Here is a 14,457-nt window from a genome sequence, read left to right as displayed (position 1 = left end):
GCTCCTGTAAAAAAAAAAATGCTGGCGTGCTCTTTGTTTGTCAGGCCAATTGATTTTATGAATTATAAAGGAGCAATTTATGATGGCAAACTAAACTCCGTCAACACCCCGGAGGAAACGTCAATCAAATATCACCATTTCGTGGTGGTGATATTTAAGAGCTTAAGAGAGCGGGCATCTGTCATCTGGTCATTTTGGCATTCATTTATTGAGTGTGTATTAGGTTTGTCACAATAATAAAATTTTAGTGGTTGATACCAATACCTTTAATTTAAATTAATAGCAATCTAACATATATTACATATATTATATAACATATTGTATCATTAGCATTAATAGCATATATATATATATATATATATATATATCAAAAATTAAGTTTTGATATATTTACAGTAAGAAATTTACGTAATAGAAACATGATCTTTACGTAATATCTTAATGATTTTTGGCATGAAAGAAATTTTTTTTATTTTTTGCTATTGCTACAAATATACCCTTGCTACTTAAACCCCAAAGTATACTATCAAACGCGTAGCCTTTCAAACTATACTCCATTTGATGTTGTGCGCAATCGCAGACGGCCGACACATGCGTTTTAGAAAGCTTCATCCATGTCCAGTGTCTGCTTTATTTTTTCATGTTAAGTTATGACTGATATCTGATATTTTTGAACCCTTTTAAACCAAAGCTGGGCTGTCTTATACCTTCTCGCTCACAAGCGCTTGTCATTGTGGGTGTTTGTTGTTGTTGCAGTCTTCGGTATTTTGTTGTTGTTGTTGTGTCTCTTTACTTTCCTTTACTACTGTGAAACAATTGGCCTGGCCAGTGTTGCCTCCTGGTGGAACGACTGATTACTGCAAAATAACTTAAATGCAAATGTACGACCTACACGTACAAAGTACAAAAATCACAAAAAATGGTTGGTGCACGTACAGTACACACATACTCTTCCGATGACGAAATTTGTGTCACGTGCACTGTACGCTGTCCCTCGTGCACGCGTAAACAGTATACTTTGGCCTTATAAGTCCCCATGAAATTAAAATTAACATTTTTTTGGCTTTTAGTATAAATATGTTAGCCTTACGGTTATCTGTAAGGTAGTGTGCTCCAAAACAATGACAAAATTCGCGTTTATAAGATATAAGCATTCAAAACTTACAGTCTCTCACTGCCGCCAATATGGATCAATGATTTTGATGACATCACGATGCACTTCATGCACTTGATGCTTCTCATCAAAATTTCTGTACAATCAAATGCGCTCTAGAATCCGAAGCGTCCCGCCCCCTACACTATAAATAGACGTTGAAGCTGGTCACTTGTTCACAGTGTTAGTATTTTCTGTAGTGTGAATGACATGTAATGCTCAATGTAGGTGACAGGGAATGATTCAGACAGCGTAAATATGCTTTCTATTGGGGCAAATGAGGTCTGGTTTTGCGTTGTGTCAGGCGAACTGCAGCAGCGCGCACAGTCTACTCCGGGCTTTGGCTCAGGTCCAGAGACGCAATTGCAGGGAGCGGATGATATGCACAAATCGGCATATATTAAACACTCAAAACTACACAGCCACATCATGATTATGATCACTGTTTTGTTTGATATTGAATATAGAGGGTAATCTATTAGACTGTGACTGTCATAAGCTGTCAAATGCGGTTTTACCGAGTAGCCAAGCAGATATAAATGTTTTCCTGTTTCAGTTGAAATTACGTCACCACATAGAATAACGCTGCGTGTTTCAAGGCACTTCAGTGGACCTTTAAGACTGTGTGCATGTGTATAATATATATATGTTGTAATTGTAATATATATATACACTACCGTTCAAAAGTTTGGGGTCAGTAAGACTTGTAATAGTCTTTAAAGAAGTCTCGTATGCTCATCAAGGCTGCATTTATTTGATTAAAAATATAGGGAAAAAAAACATTAATATTGAAAATTGTTTTTACAATATAAAATAATGTTTTTTATTTTAACATACTTTAAAATAGAATTTATTCCTGTGATGAAAAGCTGAATTTTTATCAGCTGTTACTCCAGTCTTAAGTGTCACATGATCCTTCAGAAATCATTCTAATATGCGGATTTATTATTAGAATGATCAATGTTGGATAATATCAACAGTTGTGCTGCCAAATATTTTTTGGAAGCTGTGATTTTTTTTTTTTTTCAGGAGTACAGTGTTTATTCAAAATATAAATATTTTATAACAATGTAAATTATTTATTATTAACTTTTAATAAACTTTTAATTATTAACTTAATACATCCTTGGTGAATAAAAGTATTAATTTCTTAAAAAAAAAGAAAAAAAAAGAAAAAAACAATAAAAATGTACTGACCCCAAACTTTTGAACGGTAGTGTATATTAGGAGTGTAACGGTCCACAAAATTCTCATTCGGCTCGTTACGACACAGATTCACGGTTTGGTACGTTCGGTAAGTGTCGTGGTTCGGTACATTTTTGATATAGCAAAAACAATGAAATGCCAGAGAAATTTCCTTTATTATTTTTTTTTTTTTAACATCAGCTAACATCATAAAGTACTGCATGACCTTAAAAATATTTTTTTCTTTTGACTTTTACCTTAGTCTTAAAAATAAAGGTTCTTTATTGGTATCTTTGAAGAATCTTGAACATCCATGGAACCTTTCAAATTCAGAAATGGGTTCTTTATAGTCAAAAAAGGTTCTTTAGATTTTTAAAATGTTCTTCAAAATGTCTCTTTTAAAACGGTTCACTGAAAGGTTCTTTGGGGAACCAACAATTCTTCTACAGCATCACTGCAAAAACACCCTTTTGGAACCTTCATTTTTAAGAGTGTAGGATTACTCCAATGAATTGTACGGTTTGTAATGCGTATTAAACCGAAAGCCTCGTACAGAGTGTGCGTGCATATATATATATTACCATTTGACTGGCACATGCACTGTAACCTCCACTCTGTGAGACAAGCACAGGCAAATACTTGTGGGTGTCAGAAAGGAGCCATCTGTCAGTCACACAGTACACGGAGAACTACTGACACTGCATATATATATCATTTATATATATATATATATATATATATATATATATATATAGTAAGGTTCTAGTGAATATGTGTCAGTATTAGTAGATAGAAACGTTTTAGTAGTAGAAACATTTTAGCTCTGTCTCAAATCCTAGTGAACTGCCTTGTTGTCCACATAGGCTGCTTCATTTAAATGCAGCATCCCACATAATATTTCTCATAATTTTTTCATTGAGCATGTCAGTGAATTCTTGTGACTTCTGTCTAGGTAAATAGCTCACTAGGTTTTGAAAACAGAGCTGATGTAATAATTAAATGATACGAAAATGACGTTGCTTTGAAATATGAGATTAATTTGCGCATTTTTGTATGTGTTCAGTTGCAAAGTCTGTCAGTGTTGTGGCTCGGGTGGTTTCTCCTTCACTTGTTTCACAGAAGGTGAAGTTTTGGTTGATGCATGAATAAACACACGCATCCACCGCTGATTTAAAATATGTATTTGAAAGTCCATCAAAAAGAAACCAAGCTCATGAGACTGAGTGTTGTCCTCATTAAATTTGTACAAAAAAAAATCTACGCAACATTCCGCGGTTGCATTCCAGATTTGTAAGACCTGAGCAACCGGCAGCCTAGTAAACATGCTGATAATTATTTCACCTGTTTGACTTTAAGTAAGAAGAACGGCTGAACCACTCTGACTTATCAATAATGTAACAGCCAACCAGTGACTGGGAAATGCATTCGCTTCTCCGTGAAGAGAATGTTGTGTCTTTTGGGACTGTGCTGACTGACTGAGAACTGTGTTAATGATAACATGCTGAACGTTTGGATGCCTCTAGACACCCTTACTGATTACCAGCGACTGCCTGATCCAGCACATTCAGTCAGAGGAGAGAGACAGACCATAGCCTAGAGGGTGTAAGCAAACCAGTCTGCTTATATTATGTACTCTTTGACCCTTTTTAAACAATATCCTCTGTTTAGACTAAAGACAGACATTGTTTTTTCAGGGGTTTTTTTCCCTCTCGTTTGTTTGAAGTACTGTGTGGAAGCACGCCAGTCCACCTTGTGGAAAAGCATACATTTAATACAACCCGTATTCTGTAAAGAAACGAGATGTAACAGATGCAGTGCAGCTATTCATTTCACATGCTATTAAAAATATATCTCAGAATCAAAAGGGTGACATTTTTTGCAGTTGCTTTAAAAATAAAAACCTGCTGCTAATGTTTCATTTAAAAAGGGCTTTAAAAAGAAGTGTTGACAACATCAAATATTAAGATTAATAAAAAAAAGCAGGCATGTGAAAGGTGCTGCATATTTTAACGTTCCCCAGCAATTTGCAGATCAGAGGGCCAGTGTGTTCACAAGCACAAATGTAGCACATATTGACTTTGAAATCAGTAATTTCAAGTGCACGCTAAATGCAGCTGATGTGACCAGCGATTCATGTGTGTTTTGTGAAAGTGCCTTGGGAATTAGTGTGAATATGTCTTGAGCACGAGTCTGAATCACTGTTTAGATGCACATTTCTCTCACACCGTCACAAAGACTCATTCCTCCCAGGCAGGGCTGATTTGCATTCTACTCACTCACGCCGTCTCTGTCTGCGTCTCTCTCTTTATCTCTCTCTGACCTGATCACTCACAGATGGCACAGCCCTTATTCTGTTCCTCCTCCTTTACAGAGCGCTCAGCAAAGGAACATGTGTGCAATCACACCACAAATAGATTAATTACGTGTTTTAGAGTATGCAAACTCAGTGTGAAAAATCAACACACGCAGACTGATGTCCCTTGTGCAAATTCACATGCACGCAACACATACATGCACGCGCATGTATACACAGCTTAGCACCGTAAGCACGGCTGATACTGAGGTGAAGGGAGGATTTTTACAGCAAAGCCACAGTGTTACCCCGGGAAGGCTGATCCCATTTAGAGGTTCCAACAAAATCCCTATCCCATTCAAAGCCATTGACTGGAATAAAGCTATTAGCCTTCCTTTCAGATTAGCACTGTAAGGAAAGAATTATTATGTTAATGTGTCAAAATCAGGGTTAAGTTTATGTCATTCTATCTGAAGAGGAAAGTTTGGGTCATCATTAATCACTTTCTTGCTTTCTGAAATGTTAAGGCGCTTGATTATATCCAGTTGGCCTCATTCGTAAAACATGAAAAATGTTAGCTGGTGCAAAAAGAAAAAAAAACTATTTGTATGCATCGCCTAACAATTTCAATTTTTGTTTTGCATTTATGCGATATACTGGAGCCAAACCTGAGAAGGGAATTGAGACACTTCCTGCACGTGTAACAGTGATATTTTAGTATCAATAAGACACTATCAGAGTTTTTAAATGAGATTTTATTTGTATATTTGCTGGTTTCATTTTAATGTTAGTTAAATTTTTTGTAATTTGTTGTGTTTTTGTCATTTTTTATTAGTTTTTGTTGTAAATATGTGTATATATTTTTTATTTATATATATACAGTTAAGGTCAAAAGTTTGCATCCCCCTTTCAGAATTATTAAAAATGTTAATTATTTTACCAAAATATGAGGGATCACACAAAATGCATGTTATTGTTTATTTAGTACTGTCCGGAACAAGATATTTACATGTAGTCCCCAAGAGAAAGTAATAGCTGAATTTTAATAAAAATGACCCAGTTCAAAAGTTTACATACACTTGATTCTTAATGCTGTGCTCTCACCTAAATGATCCACATCTGTATATATATTTTTTTTTTGTTAATAATAATTGTTTGTCCTTTGTTTGTCCTGAACAGTTCAACTGCCCGCTGTTCTTTAGGTCCCACAAAATCTGTTGTTTTTCAGCATTTTTGTGTATTTGAACCCTTTCCAACAATGACTGTATGATTTTGAGATCCATCTAATCACACTGAGGACAACTGAAGGACTCATTTGCAACTATTACAGAAGGTTCAAACGCTCACTGATGCTTCAGAAGGAAACACGATGCATTAAAAGCCAGGGGGTGAAAACCTTTGGAATTTGAAGATCAGGGTAAATTTAACTTATTTTGTCTTCTAGGAAACATGTAACTATCTTCTGTAACATCTGAAGAGCAGTACTAAATGAAAAAATATGATATTTAAGCAAAATAAGAAAAAATGTTCTGTTCAAAAGTTTTCACCCCTTGGCTCTTAATGCATGGTTTTTCCTGGAGTATCCTTGAGCATTTGGACTTTCTGTAGTAATTGCATGTGAGTCCCTCAGTTTTCCTAACTGTGAAAAGATGGATCTCAAAATCATACAGTCATTGTTGGAAAGGGTTCAAATACATAAAAATGTTGGAAAAAATCAAAGAATTTGTGGGACCTGAAAGATTTTTTGAAGAACAGCGGGCAGTTTAACTGTTCAAGACAAACAAGGGACTCATGAGCAACTATCACTAAACAAAAAAACAACATTCAGGTAAGAACAAAAGAACAACAGTATTAAGAATCAAGTGTATGTAAACTTTTGAACGGGATCATTTTTATAAATTCAGCTATTATTTTCTCTTTTGGGACACTTGGCATTTTTGGAGACTTGTGTTTTGTACATTTTTATGTGAAATATCTTATTCAGGTCAGTAATAAATGAACAATAACATGCATTTTGTATGATCCCTCTTATTTTGGTAAAATAATTAACATTTTAATGATTTCGAATCAGTTGAATTAAATGATATTAAAATTTCCACACAATTGGTTTTAAAACTCAAAAATATTAATTTTTCTGCATCATTCTGCATCATAACTGAACATGAAACACTAGATAGTCTTTATCTTTCCTTAAAATAAATTAAATTACACTTGATTTCAACATTTACGCTCCTAATGCAGTCCAATGCAAAGCAAACGGGGAACTACAGATTCCACTGCCCTGTTAGTTATGAAATGAAATGACATTACAACATAATGAAATTAACTTGCGACAAAATGTTGAAGATTATATTGCTTCAGCTCATTTAACAAAGTAATTTGAAAGAGCAAAAAAAAAAAAAAAAAAAAAGTTTTTTAATGGAAATTTCTCTGTATGTACTCATACATTATATGTAGGAAACTTTCAGGAATAAAGCCCATTGTATTCAATGTAAGCTTTCTTTTTTTATTTGTTGACAGCATCTACATTCATAGGCATGACATATTTAATTAGTAAGGGGGGAGGTATGATCACTTATAAAATGTCTGTTGATGGATATATATGAGTAATCCCTGTACTGACCTCACCTTCACTCAACATTTCTGCCTCTGATAACCTCACACACACACACACAACATTCGAGTACGTCACCCTGCTTTAGATTACAGTGATGTTTCTTTCAATCAGCTATGCGTGGGAAGCTTTTACATTCGTTCTGAACGTCTATTCTGTCTAAAGGTGCTTTAGCAAAGAATTTATGAGGTGCTTACATCTAATATTTCTCTCCTCACTCTGGGCTGATGCCTGTTGTACGGGACAGATGAAGACGCAAAGCGCTGTAGGATTCCGATCGCGGACTGCCCTCTGACCCTGAGCACATCTGTGCGGTTCAGGCCGCCTCTGATGATGGATTAAGAGTCTTTAATCAGAGCGTCTGGGGAGAACTTGGCAATCTGAGCCAGGCCAATTCACCAGCCCCATACAGCCATGCATCATTACAACGCAGATATCCTCCGACCTCCCCTCACCCGCCTCCCTCAGACCCGACACATTAAGATTTAAATACATCCCTCATCCGCCACGCTACACATTCAGCAATCGAAGAAGGTCACGAACCCTTGTTTTTCCAGAATGATAATACCGAAACACAAGCTGTTTGCTGCAGTGGTGTGAAGGGGACGGGAAACGAGACAACAGATTGGCTGGGTAAAGCCAGATTCGTGAGTTTTGCTTAAAACGAATTCCCGCAGCGATACTCCATCAGAGAGAGCCATGTCGTCTGTATGGTCATGGCTGGCGTGTGTTGAGCTCGCCTGTCAGGCTTATAAGGGCTTTTCTGCTGCTTGCGCTGTAAGATGCTTTGTAAACCGGACTGGGGATCTGCAGATGAATAGGAATTTCTTTCTCTTTGTCTTTACATTTTACAAATGTTTAAGCAACACCAATTAGTTTTACCAGTTTTACTCATCCTACACTACAAAATAAACTGAATTGAAAATGACTTCAGTTTAATTCCTAATTTTGAAGGTAGCAAACAGAAAGTTTAAACTTTTATTTATATATTTAAAATAGGGCTGTCAAACGATTAATCGTGATTAATCGGATACAAAATAAAAGTTTGAGTTTGCCTAACATATGTGTGTGTACTGTATTTAATTATTATGTATTTGAAATACAAACACATTTATGCATATATTTAAGAAATATTTGCAAGTATATTTTATTATAATTTTTATATAATTTATATATATATATATATATATATAAATAAAAATATTTTGTACATAAATAACATATTTCTCTTAAATATATACATTAATTTGTGTGTATTTATATATAAATAATAATTTCACACAGTACACACACATATATTAGGCAAACTCAAACTTTTATTTTGTATGCAATTAATCGCAATTAATCATTTGACAGCCCTAATTTAAAATATTGAAAATTCTGTCAACCCTTACCCAAAAGAAGTATACTTAAATTTATTTTATAAAGTATACTTAAGTTAAAGTATTTTTTAAGGATTCTTTATGTAGTATATATACAAATATCAGTGTACTATTTCAATACTTCTTGGAACTAAATTGACCCACTTTCTAATATATAAAAGTATAATTTTAAGTATACTTTATGTGTAACAGTAGTAAACAACTAGTTTACATCTATGTTTTCATTTGGTACTGCAAGTGAACTTACAGGTATACTGATAGTATTTAATTAATTAATTACTTTTTAAACATTTTAGTACACTTATAATCTCAGTAAACTATAAACTGTTTTACATGGTTTAGATGCTGTTTTATGTCTGACGATTGTGTTAGATTAAATGTGGAAGTATCTGTTGTTTTGGTTTCTTCTTAACTTCACTTATATTTTTGGAAATTCTGCACAGAAGATGTGCAATAGCGCCCCCTATCATATAACAATGAAAACACAGATTATCCGAGCACAAGTATTGCTCAAATATACTTTTTCCCAGGTATAAGTAAAGTGTACTTAAATGTCATTTTAAGCACATTTGTGACCCTGGACAACAAAACCAGTCTTAAGTCGCTAGGGTATATTTGTAGCAATAGCCAAAAATACATTGTATGGGTCAAAATTATTGATTTTTCTTTTATGCCAAAAATGATTAGGAAATTAAGTAAAGATCATGTTCCATGAAGATATTTGTAAAATTATACTGTAAATATATCAAAACTTAATTTTTGATTAGTAATGTGCATTGTTAAGAACTTTAGCTTTAAAGGCGATTTTCTCAATATTTTGATTTTTTTGCACCCTCAGATTCCAGATTTTAAATAGTTCAAATATTGTCCAGCAAACCAGCAAACCATACATCAATGGAAAGCTTATTTATTCAGCTTTCAGGTGATGTATAAATCTCAATTTTGAAAAATTGACCCTTATGACTGGTTTTGTGGTCCAGGGTCACATTTCTGAGAAGTACATAAAGTGGACTGAAAGTACACTTTCCTATTTGTAGTTTAAAAGAAGTATACTAATAGCACACTTGAATAAACTTCTTTTTTGTAACGGAATGATTACTCACCCATGTGTCATTCCAAACCAGTAAGACCTTCATTCATCTTCTGAACACAAATTAAGATATTTTTGATGAAATCCGAAAGCTTTCTGACTCATAGACAGCAATGCAACTGAGACATTCAAGGCCTGGAAAGGTCTTTGTTAAAATAGTCAAGTTTCCAAAAGTGTCCACCGAAGAGAAGAAATTGTTGAATAAAGTCATTATTTTTGTTTTCCATACGTGCAAAAAGTATTATCACAGCTTTGTAACATTATGGGTGAATCACAGATGTCACATGGACTATTTTAACAATGTCCAATTTAATCAAAAATATCTCAGTTTGTGTTCTGAAGATGAACAAAGGTCTTGCAGGTTTAGAACGACGTATTTTATCATATTCAATAAATTAACTTTTAGTGGACCTGGTTGAAGGAACACTTCATTTCCTAATATGCATTACTTGTGCTGCATTAATTGCAATTCAATAAATTCCACTCTCAGTGCTGTATGATACTTTAATAATGATTAGTTTTATTTAGAAGTATTTTGATTAGGTATGCTGCATTTACAGATGCGACATTTTAGCTTCTCAGTCTTATTTTAAGATTGAATGTGCTAGAAGGAAATGAAAAACACTTTGGTGCTGGTGAAGGTATGCTCAAGGAGAAATGAAGGAATATTTTTGCTTCATTTTAGCAGAATCTCCTTGACATTTATCTCACAACCCTCCCCAAAGTCTGCCTTTATTATCACCAATACAATACACAAGTTTCATACAGATTTATACAGCAGCCTGTTGATTTATCATTTTTATTAAACTCATTTCTTTTGATCAAGCGCCTTCATGCTTTTATACATCTTTTTTATATGTCACGTATGTTTTGCATAAGCTATACTTGAACAAAATAAACCTGTCTGTCAAATAGAAATTTTAAAATTCTGACTTCCTGGGTTGAATTGAATGCAGCGTTAGCCCAGATCCAGTTTTTCCAGCTTTTCTTTATCTTGTGATTAGTTCACTGACCCCTGAATAATATGAATGTCTTGGGGCTTACATTAACAATCCGTAATAGCTTGTGACTGCTTCATAAAACAAAAGTAGGGCAACTAAATGTTCCTTAAATTGTTAAATGAATTGTAGGTAGTGTTGTAATTTCAGTGGCAATGTTTGGCTTCGGGGTCATTCAGATTTATTCCAATTTAGCTCCTCACTGCATCCTGCAAACACTGTTATTTAGCAAAAGTGAAGCTGTCTGATAGTTGTAAGCCTACAGCCTTAGACAACAGCTCTCTTTTTAGAGTAAAGAATATCCATTACATATCCACCAAGGCCACTTGAATTGTCATGTTTGTAGCTCATTAGCGGTTGAGTGAGAAGGTTAATGCGGTGCAGGTTGTTAGAGACTGTTTTTAGTAAGTCATGTTACGTGTAGTTGAACCCAGAGGAGTGTGGTTTCTGGTCATCTTTGCTCCCCAAAGCATTAAGCTGTCCCTGACTGTAACTTCTCTGGCTGTCAAGTCCATGCAGTTTAGCAAAAAGCAATAGTTGCACAGATCTGTCTCAGAGAGATTGCACTCACTTCTCACTTCCTGTGCTGTTCTGCGAAGCAGTTGTCTGTGTTTGTCAGGAGGCAATTAGAGTCAGCACACAAGATGCCCTGTTTCATTTATCTCAGATTCAGAGTGAGGTACGGTACTCAGGCCTCACCTTGTCAGCCTATGACACGCTGCTGCTCACAGCCAATCGCAAAGAGTCAGAACTGGCTGAAGTAATCACTTTACAGTGGATGGAGAAGTAAACACTTTACAGAGAAGGGAAAATTTGTCTCTACCTTGATGGTAGGGGGGAAAGGCAGATGCAGTGGGATTAGTGATACATGCTGTGGAGAGACATTTTAAAAAATAAAAAATGGGCCTCAATGTCCTTGTTAAACAGGAAGTAAACTAAATCTGTCTGAAGGATACCTTAAAGGAACAGTCATCATTTACTCACCCTCATGTCGTTGCAAACCTGTATGATCTTCTTTCTTCTGTGGAACACAAATAAGGGTATTTTAAAGGACGTTTTTTAACCATTTGAACTTTTGGAAATGACTTTGAACTGTTTTTGCCCATACAATGAAGTCATTGTGGTCTAACACAACATTGGACCCTATTGACTTTTATTGTATGAACAAAATGAAGATATTTTCTCCTTTTGTGTTCCACAGAAGCAAACCTGCAGGTTTAGAATGACATGAGGTTGAGTAAATTATGACAGAATTTGCAGACTATTCAGAAATTCACCTCTTTCATTTTAGTTGATGTCTACATCTAGTTTGAAGCTTGTTTTGATATGCAGCAGCAGATGACACAGGTATTGAAGAACTTGGCATTATATGGACTGGGATCAGAGCAGGGTTCTTTTGAAAGGGTCATCGGATGCCCATTTTCCACAAGCTAATATGAGAAGTCTATAACATACTTTGGGTAAAATTTCTTAGTGGTGGTGTAAAAAAACACCCTTTTACCTTGTCAAAATAAGCCCTGTTCAGAGTGAGCCATTCTATTACATGTTCCTTTAAATGTTAATGAGCTCTTCTCACTCCGCCCATCTTTTCTGTGTGGTGAGAAGCTGGTTTGTTAACGTTAGCGGCATTTAGCTGCAAAACTTTCTAACTAGCACATTATTAAGATGCATAAAAACCCTTATACTCACTTCTGCTGTAGGTGAAGCTGGATCACAAATGATTCTCGTGAACATAGACGCATTTATGTAGATCGCCGGGCGCATTTTTGTCTAAAACGAAAGTAATGTTAATCCTCTGTGTCTTCAGATATTACATCCAATAATAGAACACCTCAATCGCTCAATGAGAGACATTCTTGTCTCCCCCTGCACCAGAGTAGACACAATGGCGGTCGGAGTCGGACTGTTCACAGCTCATTCAGGGTGGGTCCAAGGTAAGACGGTTAGACGGTTAGTCAGCCAACTATAATGTGAGCAGCCTTTGTTGGTATGATGTCACAGAAATAAAAAGCTGAGAATGGCTTGATTTGAAAAAGGGGATATTTCTTATAAAGATTACAAAAATACCACTAAGTGGATTTTTATCATATTTGTGTACACACTGCCAACACACATTTATGTTCAAACAACTATAAAAGTGAGTTTTCCACCTGATGACCCCTTTAAATATTTGGAGAAACAATTTTGAACCAAGTTTCTTAAATATGCAAAAGCCTCAACCTGATCTCATGACGAAAACATACCTCTAGGAGCAGTGCTGCTTTCAAACATCCAGTTACTTTGAAAATGTTCAAACTAACAGATCCTGGCCAGAACAGTGTTACATTTCAGCCCTTTTCCTTACTTTTTTACCATCCATCGGTAATTTTGTTCAGGAGCATCTGAACTTATTTTCCATTTGTTGAAGATGTAGGCTGAATTTTGATGATAGGTTTGAGATTTTTGAGGTTTGCCTGACTGTTTCTCTACTTGTAGTTGAAACATTCGTGTAGGCTTTCAAACCTGGTCTCATGATGAAATCGTACCTGTGGGAACGTTTTCGCAAGACGCAAAATACATACCAATAATTATATATCATTGCACTTTCCAACAGAAATGGCCACTAGAGGCGGTAAAAAAGTGAGCACTTGTAATCGTTTTCATACACAGTTATGATTACAGCTCCATATGTTTTCCGGACATTACAAGCTTGCTCAGTAGCTCAGCCAGCGCAGAGTTGGACTTAGGATACGGAATCCTTGGGTATGAATCCTGTGAAAAACATGACTAGCGATGAAAGAGCTAAAAGATGAGAGATCGAAAAACAAGCTAAAATGGAATGCTTGCGGGGGGGAGGGGGGAACACTCTTTTAGCACCACTCAGTGGACATTTCTATTGGAAACTGCAGTGATATGTACTGGTACATATTTTGCGTCTCGCAAAGATGTTCCCACAGGTACATTTTCATCATGAGACCTGGTTGGAAAGCTTGCACAACTGCATCAACTAAGAAAAGAAACAGTCAGGCAAACCCCAGAAAACTCAAACCTATCATCAAAATTCAGCCAACATCTTCAATAAATGGAAAGCAAGTTCAAATGCTCCTGAACAAAATTACTGATGGATGGTAAAAAAGTAAAGAAAAAGACAGAAATGTAACACTGTTCTGGCCAGGATCTGTTAGTTTGAACGTTTTCAAAGTAACTGGATGTTTGAAAGCAGCACTGCCCAGCACTGCAGTTTTCCCTTCTGCTTCAAAAGCTCAGCCATTGTTCCTTGAAAAGCCCAAGATACCACACCTGAATGGCTACACATCTGAGTTCTGCATTTGGGCACTTGAGTCCATTTCAGAACCATAATACTTTTTCTGTGCTCCAAGTCCCTTGCAGTAGACACTACAAACATCTGTATTTTGCTTTTATTGTTAATATATATTCCAAAGGACTTGTTAGATGTCATATTTTGACAGTTTTGTCAACTGATCAGTTAGCATTATTCATTAAAAATAATGTTCTCAATCCAATGTTGTTCCAAAACCATATGATTTTCTTCCTTCTGTAGAACACAGAAGGTCATTAACTCTTTCCCTGCCAGACATGGAATTTTCCGTTATTCATGAGACAACGCTTTCCTGCCAAACACAGAATTTTCTGTGTTTTCACTGTTATACACGTGCCGATCAAAAACACAGACCAGGAAGACGTCGAAATGAGCTATCTCGTATGTATGCATATGCATATGAAAAATAATGCAATCATCAGC

At 35.6% G+C, this 14,457-nt stretch overlaps 1 protein-coding gene across 15 annotated transcripts in view; it reads left to right on the top strand.

The window, feature by feature from the left end:
• ntng1a (netrin g1a) overlaps positions 1 to 14,457 on the top strand; it is a 104,031-nt gene that overhangs the window by 56,626 nt on the left and 32,948 nt on the right. The window lies entirely within an intron of this gene.

Source organism: Labeo rohita, chromosome 24, assembly GCF_022985175.1.
Source record: "Labeo rohita strain BAU-BD-2019 chromosome 24, IGBB_LRoh.1.0, whole genome shotgun sequence".
Taxonomy (NCBI): Eukaryota; Metazoa; Chordata; class Actinopteri; order Cypriniformes; family Cyprinidae; genus Labeo; species Labeo rohita.
The sequence above is the reverse complement of the archived record's forward strand: the minus strand, read 5'-3'. Positions and strand labels throughout refer to the sequence as shown.